Source organism: Rhyacophila brunnea, unplaced genomic scaffold (assembly GCF_057557595.1).
Source record: "Rhyacophila brunnea isolate RB1 unplaced genomic scaffold, BYU_Rbru_1.0 scaffold_10, whole genome shotgun sequence".
NCBI lineage: Eukaryota > Metazoa > Arthropoda > Insecta > Trichoptera > Rhyacophilidae > Rhyacophila > Rhyacophila brunnea.
In genome coordinates, this window is record NW_028232752.1 from 20,157,259 (window position 1) to 20,171,794 (window position 14,536).

General features: G+C 32.4%; 1 protein-coding gene across 9 annotated transcripts in view; it reads left to right on the plus strand.

The window, feature by feature from the left end:
• The window catches only part of CAP (Cbl-associated protein), a 240,131-nt gene that overhangs the window by 183,292 nt on the left and 42,303 nt on the right, over positions 1-14,536 (plus strand). The window lies entirely within an intron of this gene.

Here is a 14,536-nt window from a genome sequence, read left to right on the forward strand (position 1 = left end):
TTATAAACATATTATAATCCTGCCTTATTGCTGTGCACAAGAAGAAATTGGATCTGCGCATGAGTTATAGTTAAATTGTCCCATTATAATATCTTGATTTAAACCTACTAAAGATGGTCTCCAATATTAAATGAATTTGAAATGACACCCCAAATGCATTTTATAATTTTGACCACTATTAGTTTTTGACGTAATAATTAGTTTCATCAATGACACGGCTTTTTTTAGAACAAATAGATTCAGATTTTATACTCTGCAAAGTAAAAAAATATTTATCTCAATAACCTGAAGAATTGATGGGGGAACCACAGTCGAAAACTATCCAATCAAGATTCGCAACTGGACATAATCTAACATTGGAATGGTGTAATCAATATGGCGTCCATATGGGTTCTAGTAGTTCCATTTTTAACCATTACTCAGATAAGTTGGTTGGACTGTATGTCGTGTACGACATAGATAGGTATTATGATTTATACGGATAAACAGCGTGCAACGCATGGTCAGTTTGGACTGTCTACTGCCACCTATTGTTAGAATATCAAAGTAGTATTTGGCGAGTGCATGCATAGGTGTATGCCGCGTAATTTAAACCGATTTACCAAAAAACAGCGTTATCGCGATAACGCTCGTTTTCCGGAAATTATTATTAGGAAAATTCCGCTTGATTAGCAATTATTGTATCGATAGATTAATCAGTCATGGACACCCCGATTGTGATGAATAGGGGCCGGATTTGTATGCAACAAAAAACATGGTTATATGCATGCACGTATGCACTTAAAATCAATAAAATATGCACTAAAACCGAAGAAATATGCAGTTACAAATTGACATTTTTTGTGAGAAATAATTATAAATACCCACTTCACCCAATATTACCGACAAAAAATCGAATAACTAGTTAATAATTTCTCAACATAATACGATATCAGAACAAAAAACAAAAACAAAGAATATAAAGTTAATCAATTACAATTTTCAAAATAGTTTTTTCACAAGTACCTACAAATAATTGAATAATAAATGCAATGTAAACCAAACACAACTTAAAAAACAAAAACGACACACTACTATTCCTAAATACTATTTTCTGTTTTTTGCCCGAAAAAAAAATACATTATTTTTTTCAATATTATGCTCTGGCATTAAATTTTTCTGCATATGTATCTGTCAGTATTTTGTTTATATGCGGAAAACTACCTCTCAACGTCTACTTGGGCAAACTTTAAATAATAGTACCCGAGTTGACTTCACTTTTTCCATTGATAAATCCACAGCTCGGAGATGGCATTAAAAATGCAAGTGCAGCTAAACTATCTTCCTTCCTAACTTAGTTATATTTCGATAAAATAATTAAAAAAAACTAAAATTATACATTCAAAAGCTCTAAAATATGCATTTCTTTATGAAATATGCACTTATGTCTCAAATATGCTCTAACGTCTCAAATATGCATTTATATGCACAATAAAATTTTATTTTTGGATTCTGTGTCTTTCAAAACAGATTTCTGTGCAACTCTCATAGTTGTGCATACACCCTAACAAAACGTGCACTAGCATATAAATCCGGGCCCTAGTGATGAATGTAGATTCATGCCCATTGGATACAAATTGTTTTATAGGATTTGTCTAATAATCTGTGGGTTTTTGAGAATATTTCTCATTACGTCTATTTGATAAAGAATGTTGCATTAAATTTTACGAATATAAATACCTACTTACTTCAATATCTATTTTTTCTCCATTTTTATATTTTTCATGAAATATAAGTTTTTGGAAGTTATGCTATTATTACCCAGGCATGATAATATAAAATATCATTATCTATTTAATCAAATTTTCAGTATAAATTATATAGATACCTACATAAAGATGTAATACTTTATATTATTACTTATTAGGTTTATAACACCAAAGTTTTTTATTCGAGTCGGCCAGCCCACTGCTCGAAAACCTGGTACTCAACTATGAAAATATTAAATATTAGAAACAGGAATCACCGGCTAAACGTTATTTCGTTATTTTATCAAAATCATTTGTTGTTTTCACCACCTACTTTAAAGAAGTTTCTCTTCTAGCGTTCCTCAGAACCCTTGCCTTGTACCTCACTCACTCACTCATTTTATTTTATATGTATTTCACAGGAAGTCAAATAACGGGTCAACTCCATTGTTTTTATTTCAAAATAAATTATTATTAGTTTACTGGCTGTACTTACCTATTTAGAACACCTGTTTTAGTAGATAGATTAATCAATTTGTCAAATCTAGGACTTATTCGTTGTTGTGCCGCAATCATGTCAATTAATAATTTAGGCTGTGTTTGCTCTACCTGTCAAAATTACGTAAATACGCTGTGATCAATTTATTACATTTTTCTCACAAATCTAGGTATACCTATTTACAGTTTGAATGAAACAAATGAAAATAGTATGAAACAAAAGTTACGACAATTCCGAGAAAAACAATAGAGAGGCTTTTCATTTCAAGTGTTCCTATACCAGTCTGGGTTTCCAAACAGCATACACGTAAAAAAGGATTTCAAGTTATAAGGTGAATCGGGGTAACGGCTCGTCTTACGTGAGCGGCGTCGGCGAAGTGATGAGCGGCGCGCGCAACGTACAACCAGAAAAAGACTATTTACGAACATTTTCACACACGGTTATACGTTTGAGTTGACTTCGCCCACCTAAAACGCCCCCTAAGTGTAACTTTGGGGTGAGTGTAGCTACTGAGATTTCTCAGTATCTACTACAAATTGGATGATGCCATCTATGGAAAGAATTACACATTTATATTTTTATAAAAATCGATATATTTTTAAAAGTATTAAAACTATGAATTAGTCAAAAATCAGGTACAACACAGAAAACTTAATAAACTAAATTTTAATGATAAACATGACCATAAAATAATATGTCATAATAAGATGGGATCCTTTAACAAATTCACTTTTATAACATTATTTTTACAATTATTGTAAGTTTATCTTTGACGTAAAATAAAAATATTTTTCTTTTTAATGTTTTCAAATACATAATTATTAATTAATATACCTACAGTTAAATTAAAATTGTAGGTTGTCTAAAAAACGTCTCAAATTGCAAGTTTCGTATTTTTCCGCTAGGTGCCTCTGGTAGGTAAAGACATCGCCTTAAAGGTTGATAATAAAATCGCTTAAAAATACTTCATACTCTTCCGCTAGATGTCCATAGTGGCATTACAGTAGCATATAACTTCACCTGTTGTCATTATTATTGTTTATAATTTTATTATTTCTCTTCTTTCCCTTTAAATTATCGTTATGAAAAAAACACTTTGATTGAATAATAGCTATGTTATAATACCCATCACAATATGACTTGTTAAAATATTGTTGTTCGTTTCTTGACCTCGGTGTGGCGAAACCTTTGAGAATCGCCGATCTAGATAATTAAAAATCGCGCTCCATATTCGAACAAAAGTGCCCGATCTTTTAAGGCGGAGTGAGGCATTTCTATTGTTCACGATTTAATTTTGTCATTGGGCCGTTTTCGTTCGCGACCAATTTTTCATATTTGATTGTTGAATTGGCCGTGGGAATAAAATAATTAATAACCGACCTCAGCGGACTGGAGACCCTATTGTTCGCGATCGCCCTAAATAGAAATACTAAAGCAATTTTAATTTTTTTTAAATCTACGAATGCGGTAAATATGAATTAAATCGCGTGGCATCCACCTAACTACTTATATTTTACTGACGACATTATTATGTCCATAATAGCAGGTGCGCACGCAGGAATTTTACAAAGTGGGCGCTCTGTTTTTTATGCTAAGTAGGTACTAAATAAAACAATACACAATATTATTGAATGACAATAATATAATCTCTCTATACTATTTAACGAAATAATATGTTAATAATATTATATATAATTAATATTAGGACGATCCACACCCCTGTGTGTAAGGGTAGATTGGTGGTCTCAAAAAGGCTCGGGCAGTAACGTCCCTAAACAAAATGTCGCCCCTGGGCAGCGCCAAAATTCCGCCCCATTTTTTCATACAGTATTTTTTAACATCCGTTTCTGGTTACCACGGACGTTAAAGGGCAACGGAAGTAAACTAGACATCGCGAAACCGACAAAAAAAGTCCTGTTAAACCTTTTTTTGTTAATTAATACATTTTGTGTCCATCCAGTGAGCTGAATTTTTTAATGGAAAGATATTTTCGTTATTACTAAGTTTAGTTAGCTATTTCGATATATACTTACCATATGATTCTCCTCGATTTGCCGCCCTTCGAGTAACTGCCACCCCCAAGCGACGCTCAATTTTCCTACACCCACGGAACATCACTGGGCTCGGGAAAAAAGTTATTTGGGCAAAGGTACTTCTTACCTTACTTAACACAGGTATTTTTTAGAAATTTTCTCCAGAATCAAAGCCGAGAGAGTTTTTTGAAACACTCGAAAATAATATATCATAATTTTATTTATTTAGATTTTTCCTGTACATTTTTAAACTGTTTTCCTTGTCGCCATACGCTAGGTGGATTTTTTACAAACTAGACGCCTACCTACTCTAAAACACTTCTGTAATCTGGGTAAATTAAGGATTAAGGTACCTACTTATACAAGTAAATAATATGTACGTAAAATGAATTTATTGTTGCTTAACAAGAAAACAATTAAATCTTTTTAAAAATTCGGCCAAAACTTTTGCATTTATGACTCGTCGGCCTGTCGGGATTACCTTGGGTGTTCCGTTGAGCCAGCGCCATCGTTAGATTAATTAAGCCTGAGCATATCTTTTTGCACAAGCAACGAGTGGTCCACTGTTCAGCTGTCAAAATCAGATCCCAGATTGCTTGACATATTGATTCGCTCTTTCTCGTTTCAAATTGAATTATAAAAAATTCTCAAATCAAATATATTAATAAATTATAAATAATACGCATTCCTGTTATTCATCAGCTGTCAAAATCCGACTAGTTCTTCACACAAAAACCGGTGGTAATATCGATTTCAAAAAAAAATAGTAGCATTGATCTATGCATTACCTTTGTAGAAGGTGTGTTAATGCTAGTGTATTATTTATCATGTAAATTATCTATTCAAATCAAACCATACCCTGTGTGAACACAACAGACGCGTCAGTATGAGCACTCTATAGAAAAATGACAGGCAATGACAGGTCATCCTTAGACAACAATGGGAGGTGCGGAAAAAGTAGTCATTGTGAATGTATCGGCCTTCTACTTGAGTCGGCAATGGTTGAGTCAATCTGTTTCTATCTGTCTGGATATACCTGAACAGCTATATTATTATTAAGCTATATAATTAGCAGATTGAGTGAATCTAAAATCGTGTTAGAGACCTTACAGATTTTGACAGATGAGTGCGATAATAGTGTGAAGTTTACTACAAATGAATCTTCGATGTGAGATTACTTGTAGCTCATTCAAAAGTTATACTCGATCAAAATTAGGATGGAATATAGCTGGAATATACCTACATGCTGTCCCGCTTTGACAATTTTTTCATGCCATGGGACTGAATTGCGAACTATTACGACCATGGCCCCCACAAGGGGGGGGAGTGGCTGACAGGACTCTAGCCTGGGGGCCCGGCGTGGCAGGTCGACCAGTTCAGTTAAGTTAGATAAACACACACTCTAATAACAAAAAAAGTCGCCAGGAGCTATTTGACGAGTACCATTTCATTTTTAAATTATTTTGAGTGTGTTTCCTGACTAATAAAAATGACTTGCTTTTCCCTCCACCACCCGCCACGTCTCCACACCCGTTATGCAGGCGTATACCGTAGCGTAACGAACGATAGGCGCTGTTCAAAGTTGTGCCGAAAGTGTCCCAGGAGCAACTTCCCAAGACCTTGGTTGGCGTGCACTAAAGTGTGCGTGATCCCTACTTCCATATAATGTATTACGGTCAATTCTCGATGAGAAAAGACCTTCTCGCTCGCCGTATAATGCCGCAAACTTTTTAAAAGCTGAGAAATTTTCCCTCGTAGATACCAAGTCGCAATGGCCGACCGGTCCAACTGAGGGTCGGACCGACTTGAGAAGCTCTTCCCTTTCAACCGACATATTATGACACTACCAGAGGATGTGATCGGCATCCTGCAATTCGCCACATAAGCAAGTCGGAGATTCTCTTAGGCCAAGCTGACAGAGCTTGGAGGCAAAACCACCGTGTCCGGTTAAGAACTGAGAAGTCCAATGGTCTGGGGTCATTCTGGTTATTTCCATGAGCCACTTTATATTAGGAAAAAAACAAATGCGTTTGTCTGCCCTTGGAAGAAGTGGTCCATCGCCCCTGCCAATGCCTGCAAAATGACTATTAATTATCCAATATGGCAAAGGGTCACTTGTTACTTTAGTATCACAAAAAGGGTCGCGATCAGTGGCTTCATAATAGTATGATGCCGAGTGCTGCAAAATTATTCAAGTGGATTTATTTAAAAAAAAAAAATACCAAAAATCTCTAACTAAATACCCCTTATTTTACACGGAACCCTGAAATTCCGCAGACTACCGTTTAGGGAACACTACAGTGCCCGTTGTGGCGCCCGCCAAACATCGTGGCCTGGGGGACCGCTTCAAGATGTGGGGGCCATGATTACGATGGTACATAATTATGCAGGCTCAGTATTCTAGAGAAGGATTTCTTTAACGTCCTTGGATAATATTAAAAGTCAAATTTATTTGATAAATAAACTTGACAATTCTATGTATTAATAATTTAGGACAAATAAGGCAATTGTCAGCAAATCATTTTTTTTGCTATTTTGCAACAAACAAACAAATTTAATATAGAATACTGAAATGTAATTTTTATTTCCATAGTAACGCACGTATATATTAATAATTTAGTTGCTAGGACCACCCCCTTAGCAACCAATAATAGTGGATTAGATTACTGATTTCTTCCGAAATAACTTTTCATACATAACAGAATTAACTGAAAATTAATTAAATTCTACTTAAAGATGGCTAAAAGTATTGAAAGAATGCATTGGCATCGTGTTCTGATATATTATAAAAGTTTCAAATGAGTTAAAAATCGATTGCAATATTAATTGTACTGGATAAACAACCACCGGACAAACAAGAATACGAGTTAAGAAAAACGTGGTAAAATACTTTGATTTACTTAGAATCGTAAGCATGAAACTGCGCGTGTAATAGGTAATAGAACTAGTCTTTAATAGTCGACAGTATAATAATAAAAAACTGCTATTGTTTCAGATCCATAAATAAGTTATACTAAAATACTATAAAATACCTATACATGATTACCTGAGGCCTAAATCTGATTAAAGCGTGATATTTTAGTGTTCAGAGTGTAATAACAATTATGAATTTGAATTTACTTTTCGACTTCAGTTTTTCCGAACTCAATGAACTTGCATTGTTTCGAGAAACCGTGGAAAATCGTACATAAGCCCTATGCATACAATTACAGATTTTTCAAAAGATTTTCCTTTATTTTAAACAGGTATTCGTATTAATTACAAATAATTACAAGATAAAAAGAACTTTTTATATACAACGTTTTTAAATTTTCTGTTGAATTATTATGCTCAATATGCTCAAACTTGTACTTGATAAGAAGTAAATAAAAACAAACAAACAAACAAATATAGAATACTGAAATGTCATTTTGACATTTCATTTTGATTTCCATAGTAACGCACGTATATATTAACAATTTAGTTGCTAGGACCTCCTCCTTAGCAACCAATAATAGTCTTTTACTTTTTACGGATTTTTCTGAAACAACTTTCCATACAAAACAGAATTAGCTGAAAATTAATTCAATTCTGCTTAAAGATGGCTAAAAGTATTAAAACATTAATGGATTGGCATCGTGTTCTGATATTATATTCTAAAAGTTTAAAATGTCTATCTAGTCGGGAAGTCAGTTAAAAATCGATTGCAAGATTTGTACTGGACAAACAACCACTAGACAAACAATAATACGAGCTGATAAAAACGTTGTAAAAAATATACTTACTGTTATTTTATGTTATGATTAATATATTATTAGGTACTTGAATAGTTAGGTTGAATTATCGTTGTGCGTCATACTAAAAACAACTTTTACAATATGTATTAGGTCGTGTCCGGAAATTTGTACGTATGCAGTTCGCCGTATCACACTTCACAGTCAAATGTTGTATCGGAAATATATGGTCGTATATTAAAGACCGTCCAACCTCTTTGCGTCGTATAGTACTGAGATAAAATTCATGTCTAAGCAAAACACGGCTCTTGTCGGTTTACAGGAAGCCAGTGGCAAACAAATGTTGAATAGCCGATATACTGGATTATTTTTAGGTTATGTTAAGTATTTTTCTTTTATAAGAAAGCTCACGGAGTCATTGGTCATTGGTCACTGGTCTCTGGCGCCAGGCGCGTCTTCAGCGTCCAAAGTATTAACAGTTTATCTTACGAGAAATTGTTGTTATTACAACGTTTTTCTTAGGTCGTATTCTTATTTGTCCGGTACAAATTTTGCAATCGATTTTTAACTAACTTCCCGACTAGCTAGACATTTCAAACTTTTAGAATATATCAGAACACGATGCCAATGCATTGTTTTATTACTTTTAGCCATCTTCAAGTAGAATTGAATTCATTTTCAGTTAATTCTGTTTTGTATGAAAAGTTATTTCAACACCATTATTGGTTGCTAGGGATCTGGGGTCCTAGCAACTAAATTATTAATGTATACGTGCATTACTATGGAGATCAATATGACATGTCAAGTACAATTTTTTTGATCGTTTAAGCTAATCAAGTCAAGTTTATATGGTTCAACAGAAAATTTAAAAACGTTGTATATAAAAAGTTTCTAATCCATTGGGTCATAATATTGATTCAAACACCCATTGAAAAATACAACACGTATATTACGTTAATCGAACGTTGCATATTATTAACAGACTTATTTCTCACAGGACGAAATGTAATCATATTATTCTAATAGAACTAAAAATTTTAGTTTTTACATTTTGCGGCTTAATAATTTGACGAGTTCATTTATCGCAAATATTTTTTTTTGTTTGTAAAAAAAATATTGCTTATTGTGATTATTGACATTAAAAATATTAAATTATATAAGTTGAGTTAGCACTGGATAAGAAAAATCACTCTTGATTATCTACGAATCCATATCAACGTATTTGTAAAATTAAAATTCAGAGCCACTTTTTAGCTATTATTGTTAAATATCATAAATCTCACGTGTATGGCATTTGTTCTTGAATACCTATTAATTCATAATGTAAGTGTTTACCTGAACACCTGGCATTTGTCTGCAAATGCAATTTGACAGCTCTAAAATAACTACCTGACATTACTAGCACGCCTGTCGTGAAAAATATGTTCGCAGTTTAACGAAAGCAGCCATTTCTGAAACACGTCGTGTTACCCTAATAACGTTTAGCAAAAAAAAATGTAAACAAAAATTATAGATTAGGTAGTGTTTTAGATGAAATTTCAGCCACGGCGCTATTCTGTCATTGCTACTATGATTACTGTAAACGTGGAAAATAGTGTGTTTATTAGTGTTAACAATATTTCGTGTTTTTTTTTTCATATTTACCCAAGCTGTTAAATACTAATTGTAATCCCTAAAAGATTGTGTAATTGTGAAATGTTGAAAAATCTATTAAATTGGTTTGAAATGATTTCGTAAAATATCGGTAAAAGTGATAAGAGAATTATTGTGATTTTCTTAGCCAATGCGAATCGTTGTAATTAATTAAATAAAATTTTTCGGCTTTCTATAATATCGTATAAATCTGTAAAAAGAAGTACATATTATATTATTCTTTTAAAATAGTGTAATATTAATATAACAGGTTGTGCGTATCCTTGAAAAAAACTGAGACATTTTAGTGGTATCGATTGATTTTAGATAGCTACAGGGTTTTTTGCATTGTCTAAGGTTTTTTGCACATTTTTCGTCGTCTAACTAGCTGAAGGAATCACTATAAGTTTTACAGAAGTTAATTTTATATTATAATATATTAATAGGTACATCGTTAAACAAAATCAATATTCTCACAATTATACTCTCCAAGATAGAAATGATATATTAATATTGTGCTTTTCTGCAATCGTTGGTCAGGTATTGTCGATCATTATTATCTGTGATTTATTGTTTTTGAGAATCTTTTAAAACCGTGTTTATTTTATACACACATCATCCTCCTCACTTGGACCTTAATTTAGTCCACTTTTTTATTCTACTGTACGATATAATTGTTTCTACCTATTTCAAACACATTATTCCTAATCAGAAAACACTGTCTGTTTAAAAAAAATACCTTTACAAATAACTTGGCAGATTATTTACTTAAAATATTGTGTCGAGGTCGCATTTTTAGAATATTGTTATGCGATTCTGTTCACAAAAGTAGGCACGCGTACATCAATACAGCATTTAATAATATGGATCGATCGTGTACTTTAAATTGTACTTCAAATATTGAGTTGGTTAACATGACAAATGGATTGGTCGCAAGCTAAAAAGTGTAAATCCACAGAACAGATTGATAAAATAGAAATGTAAAAGCCATCGCCATGGACCAAAGTTCTGAAGCAGACTAGTTTATGGCCTGACCGCCATAAAACTCTAACTAAAAAATTTAATTAAATAGACTTTCATTACGATTTTATACAGAAAGTAGACGAAGAGTTTTACTCAGTTTCTATCTACTACTTAATGCCGGGTCCACACTGGCAACATGTCGCGCGACATGTTGCCAGTGTGGACCCGGCATTATAGTTTTAATTCATTTTGGTTTTAACAGACTGTTTTTTATTGCGGATTGAGAATTATCATGCCTGAAGCTTTATATAAAAATAAAAGATCTCTTTTGTCGTTGGAACTTAAGCGTAATAATATGCACAATTAATTCATTATTTACATGTGCATATTTCAATTCTCAATAAGTATTAAATAATAATAAAGTAATTTAAATATAAATATTAATATTAATTATATATTTGAAAAGTGCCTATAATTCTATATACTTATAAGTATTTATTTTCGAATTTCATTCGATTGCGTGGCGCTCAGTTGTACCGTCGCCGAATCGTCCTAGACCCAAAAAACAACGTCGAATGTTACATTAACGTGACAAACGAAAATAGCATATTCTTTAACACCTGTTTAAGTTTATCCCATATTTTTCCACACTCGAGATATTTAGCCTGTTATACCACACCCAGTAGGATAAATAAGCCAGTTCAAATTAATGTTGTGTTCCCTGTGTAACTCCATATAAATTACATTCTGAAGAATATTATTACATATGTCATTTTGTACTTTAACACAATATGCCTACATAGCGAAGTGGGAGAGTCACTGTTATCAAAGTTATCTGAAATACAGAAATCTTATCGTTGTATTATCATATCATAAGTAAACAAGCAATAAAATAATGGTTTTATCCGTGATATCATTATCACAGTTATCTACCCTCCATTTTGTGATCCCACATTTTATAAATTTTATTGCAATGACTAAACTGTATTTTTTTAAATTTAATTATTCTTATTATGTAATTTGCTGATTTTGTATCTTGATCTATGTCATAAAAATAATATGTGTGATATTCAGATTTAAATCCAGATGTGTCCAAGATTTTATAATTTCACGCTCTTGTCTAGATAATATGCAGACCAAGTAAATTTCTTTGATATTGGCGAATCAAAAACAGTACACGTAGAACAACATTCGGTAGATACAATTTAAAATCCAAATTAGGTACATAATTCGTGGGGTTTCTGCCAAAAGTTGATAAGTCTCGAAATCATGTTATGGAGTAATTTCAATTTGAAAATTTGACAATATGTCCTCTAAAATCAGACATAATGCTAATTTCTCTGTAATCTATGTGCATGTTCTATACCTATATCGGATGACCTAGATTTTTTTTCTAGCATACAAATTTATATAATATAGACACATAATCCGCTGTTAACTCTAAATTGTACATAAATCGACGACTCGAAATTATCGACTTACCAACTTTTGGCAGCAACCCCAGACACTTTTTAGCAAGTTGCTTGCATATTAATTTTATTGTCAGGATAAGTTGTAAAATTGACTAATCAAAACCAGACAAATAACAATTTTCAATTTATCTAAGTTTGATTCAGAAACTGGTTTTCACATAGATACAACCAAATACGGTTTTTCGCATTATCGTAAAAATGGCCATGTCTGAATATGATTATATACGCCTCATGATGTACATATACAATCTTTTAAATATCGAATTTTATATTTGTGTTCTAGAGGTAAAACTACATAAGTCGACTTAAAAACAATCTGACAAAGGGAGCACAAAAATAAGGAAAATAGGTTACCTTATGAGTGATAATAAGGTACAATTATCTAGTATGGAAAAATATGGGATATACTTCGATACGTGTCATACGTAAACGAAACGCGTGTTCAATATTGATAATATTTGAGGACACTGACCAGACTTTATATTTATTGCGTTTTATGGACGGTCCGCCAGAGTATTAAGTGTATTTTCCATATATATCTAACTTATGAAACTACTATGTAGTATGTGATCTGACAGCATTTTCTCACTAAAGACTTAATTTGATAAAGTACGTAGGTACAACAAAGGGAATAGGACGACTGGACGCCAGGACAATTATTGGACGCCGCACTGTCGTAGACACGTATACGGAACGTAGACGAGGAATTTTAATCAGTTTCTATCTACTACTTAGTAGTTTTCATTCATTTTACTCTTAACATAATGTTTTTTTATTGCGTATTGAAAATTACCACGCCTAAGGCTATATATAAAATAAAAAACTCTTTTTTCGTAGGAACTTAAACATATGCACGATTAAATCATTATTTACGTGTGCATATTTAAATTCTCACCAACTAATAATTCATAATAATTATAATCATTTAAATATAAATAATACTATTAAATATTTTTTTTAAAAGTACCTATAAAGTACCTAATGTCTATTTACTTTCGAATTGTGTTGCGTCCAGTTATTTCAGCGCCAAATCGTCCTAGACCCACAAACAAAATATTATAAACCTTAAATACCTATAATTTATTAAGGTAGATACATACAGATTTTTGATTGTATTAGGCTAGTAGTTTAAGATGTTATGCTATTATCAAGGAACGTTTCCTTATTTTAATTGTTTAATGTTTCCTTGGAAAAAATACACGGATCATAAATTCATAAACCGTGATTCTTATCATTGTAAACTTAATATTTTGCGAAATTCGCATTGAAGATTATCAGTTAGTATCTACTCAACATTTTGTATCAAATTCTATGTTATTGATAACGATATAAGATTAATTAAGGCTTGCCTTGCAATAACATTTAAAATTACCTGATAATAAAATGTATTGATGCTAAAAAATGATAAGAAAGATATTCATATCACAGTATAGTATAGTATTATACTACAGTATTTAGTTAGACTTTGCCATATAAAGTTAATATTTAAGTGGCAGACGAAAGTTTCTTACAAAAGATTCGTTTCTACTTTTTAGTGGATTTACCTCAATATTAAAATATCCTTAAATATAAAACTCACTAAAACGTTTAGTGTCGAAATTTAAGTTAACATTTCTTTAGTTGTATATTACAAATATACCCAAGTTATTCTTAAAATATTTTCAGTTAGGTATACGAAAGCATTTCAAATATATCTAAGTGAAAAATAAACGCGTAGAATTTTAGTTATATGTAAAGCAATCGATATAATCTGCGAAAGCTACATTCGCTGAAATATATTTAAATAGCTTCACAGTGTATAAGTCAAACGAAAGAAGCCTTATAGCTTACGATATGAGTGCCAATTACCCGAACGAAGCATATACATACAAGGATATCATTACGAATAATTACCGCGTGCAAACAATGCCAAAGGTACCAACAGCAGCTCCTTCGTTGCAGACCAGAAACGAAAGTCTTTCGCGGCTCAGTCAACTTCGTAGTCCACTAGAACGGATGTCAGTTAATCGGAAGTCCATGGATAAGAAAGATATGGCGTCGCACAGACTTGCAAGACCGGCTTCTGTCATGGGAGTTACCAATAATGTGCCACAGAATTACGATCGGAGAAATTCTGGAAGTAATATTGGAGTTATTGTTAAAGGTGTCAGACACTCTCTTCAGGATACTAAACACGTAGTAAATGTTTATAAGAGTATCCGGAAGTATTTGGTTGATGATAAAGATTTGCACAACAAAGAACGAATATATTTTGTTGATAATGATGGAAATCGTTACAGTGACAGTAACAGAGGCACGCAAGATAAGTTTATTGATGAAAAATCTCATTCCAATAATCTAAGCTCGACTTATATAAATAATAAAGCTGTTGTTAATATGAAAACGAATAATAATCCAGGTGTAAATGTCCGGAAAGATGCTATTGTTGAAACAAGATACTCTAGTTTCGATAGTAGGAAATTGGGCAATGAAAAAGTAATTTCTGATAATAGTAATA